Source organism: Mus pahari, chromosome 1 (genome assembly GCF_900095145.1).
Source record: "Mus pahari chromosome 1, PAHARI_EIJ_v1.1, whole genome shotgun sequence".
Classification (NCBI taxonomy): Eukaryota; Metazoa; Chordata; class Mammalia; order Rodentia; family Muridae; genus Mus; species Mus pahari.
The window spans coordinates 42,300,008-42,302,769 of NC_034590.1; the positions used below are offsets into that span (position 1 = coordinate 42,300,008).

The window sequence follows — 2,762 nt, forward strand, 5'->3', positions numbered from 1 at the left end:
AACTCACTCTGTAGACCAGGCTGGCCTTGAACTCAGAAATCTGCCTGCCTCTGCCTCCCAAGTGCTGGGATTAAAGGCGTGCACCACCACTGCCCGGGGTGATATTTCTTAAGGATTTCAAAGACGGAATCACGTGAAGTTCTTACTCGTTGATTCACTGGACTGGAGGTGATTTCTTGCTTGTATTTTGTTTAATGCTTCGTCATCTAGCGTCAGGTTATCCAGACGTCTACACATAAAGGCAGAGTCTTTGCCTGAATTTCTGAGTGAATCCCTCCCTAGAAACCACACTTTGACCCAATTACCTGTCTTTAGCTTTCCCAGGACTACATTCCAATGTGGTAAGTATATACCATTTCCTTGTGTAGCCTCTCATGATTCTTTCCAATTGTCCCTTAATGCACCCCTCCCCGGCTCCCTTTCTGAGGCAATTTGAAGTAGAGTCATGCACCACCCCACATAATCTTGTATTTAAAAGGCATCTCAATAAATTATTCGGATTGTTTACACGCATGGTTTGAATTTACTGGCAAATGGCTTGGGTCTTGGTTTTAGGATGTAGCTGCTGGCCAGGCTCTTTCTGGGTGAAAGTCTGAAATAGGAGAGGTTGCCCTTGCTGTCCCTCACCAGTACTTCCTCTGCCTGGTTCCTGGCCTTTCAACACCTCCCTCCTTTCCCTGCCCTGAATAACTCTCAGGGCTGACAGGCCTTTTGCACCTTCATGTGAAGACGTTTCGTGGGTCCCTTCCCAGAACTGCCCCCCAACCAAGGTGAGGTGCGCAAAGAAATAAATCTTCAATGGTATAATTTTAGATGCTCCGGCAGCTGAGAGGGCAGCTATTTTTGGGCTGTAGGGCTTTCTCCTTGACCCGAGGTGACACGGTTTCGCCTGTTGCTAGAGTAGCCAGCCAGCCCTGCAGAGCGTCCTTTTAGCCGCGTGCTTGCAGTTCCTGGGGTGGCTTCTTCATGCCCTCTACTGAAGTCCGTGCTCCTCCAGAACTTTGTGTCCTCGCCCCGTGCAGGGGCAAGCGTCTGTGGACAGGAGCCGATGTAGGCTCTTTGCAGCGTTCACACTCCAGCCTAGCCTGTGGATACAATATAGATGGAGCTGACCCCCTCCATTGCAGAAGATGGAGGAAAAACGATGGTCCAGTTCTTGTGTGTTCCTCAGTCTCCATGGTTTATCAGCTGCTTAGCCGCCATGGTGTGAGTCACCCCGACTTGGATCCAGGCAGGTTTCCAGACCTCAGTGCCTCTGCCTCACCACCTACACGGCATGGCTGGACGCTGTGTATTCATGATGTCTCTTCTGACCACCCTGCTTGCTGTCTTCCCCAGGCTCCTGATGCAGCTGCTATCTGCAGACCTCCTGGACTGCCCCGGGAAGGGAGTGGGAGCTCCTGCCACAGATGGACGGAACATCGACAAGAAGGGCTAAAGGTGGCCAAAAATAACAGTGCCTTCCAGATGAGGTGACCTCAGAGCCAAGAGCATCATGGGGTAGAGTATCTTGTTCCCAGTTTTATGACCTAAAAAGTACACAGAAGATGCAAAGATACTACAGAGAGAAGGAACAAAGTCTGCAGAGAACAGGGAGAGGCAATTAGGTATCTTTTTTTTTTTTTTTTTTTTTTTTTTTAAAACTAGGATTTTGTTGTACCACAAAAGAAAACATAGCCTTTTATACATGTTTGAAGAGAGAGTTAGAGCTATAGATAGATAAATGATAGATAGATAAATAGATAGATGGTCAATAGATAGATGATCAATAAATAGATAAGTAGGTAGGTCGATAGATAGATGATAGACAGAACCAAACACAATAGAAGACCAAAAGGAGAAAAAGGTAGAGACAATATTGCCTTCCTTTGTTTGCTATTGAAACAAACTTAATAAATCCTCATTGAGACTCAAGTATGTCTGGTCCTATTACCTTTGTGCACAACATGTCACCCTAAAACTTACTGATATAAAAACATGGCCTTCACTGTATTACAACCAGCCCTGGTTCTGAGTGTCAACTGGGATTAGCTGGGTGGTCTCAGAGGCTTTCCTGACATTGAGGCTGGCAGGTAGTCCAGGCTGGTTCTTTCTGTGGGCTGCTTACTTTTGTACTTCTGGCACTTGATGCTGGCCAGCCATTGTTGCACCATCAGGTGGGGGATGCCTGAGCAGGATCATTCCACACAGCCTGAGCCTCATTGCCATCTCATCGTTATCCTTCTTGCGACTGCTCAGTGGTCAAAAAAAAGTGAATATCCCAAGACAAGGTGGAAACATAATCATCCCTTAGGTGGAGCTAAATCACATACCGGGTTAGTTCACCACTCACAAGGTCAGCTAAGGTTCAAGAGGTGGGCACAGAGATGCGCCTCTGGAGTTTCAAAGTGTTATGGCACCCGTAAACATCTTAAACCTTCTAAGATAGCAAACCATGATATCAGCTGGCCCAAAGCCAGTCCTCTAAGAGCATCTATCTAGTAGAAACTATAAAAATTCAGTAAAGGACTGGGAAGGTAGCCCAATAGTACAGCACTTGCCCTACATACATGAAGCACCACCTCTGCAAAGACAGAAAGTAACCAAGGTTCAGTGGAAAGCAATAAAATGTCCCCTGGCTAGGGTTATGTGGCAACAGGTGAGTGTATCAAAGAAATGCACTCAGAGAGAGGATTCCTGGAAGAGCTAGGTGCACACCTATAATCCCAGCAGGGTGTAGGTGGTGTATGTGTGTGTGTGTGTGTGTGTGTGTGTGTGTGTGT

General features: G+C 46.9%; 1 long non-coding RNA gene across 2 annotated transcripts in view; it reads left to right on the plus strand.

Annotated features, from left to right (window-relative positions):
* The window catches only part of LOC115063625, a 49,296-nt gene that overhangs the window by 45,726 nt on the left and 808 nt on the right, over window positions 1–2,762 (plus strand). Inside the window, exon 7 of one of the 2 annotated variants that reach the window (XR_003843481.1) lies at window positions 1,339–1,500. This is a non-coding gene — a long non-coding RNA (uncharacterized LOC115063625). Of the gene's footprint in view, window positions 1–1,338; window positions 1,596–2,762 lie in introns of those variants that run through there. The other variant, XR_003843480.1, reaches the window with a different exon arrangement.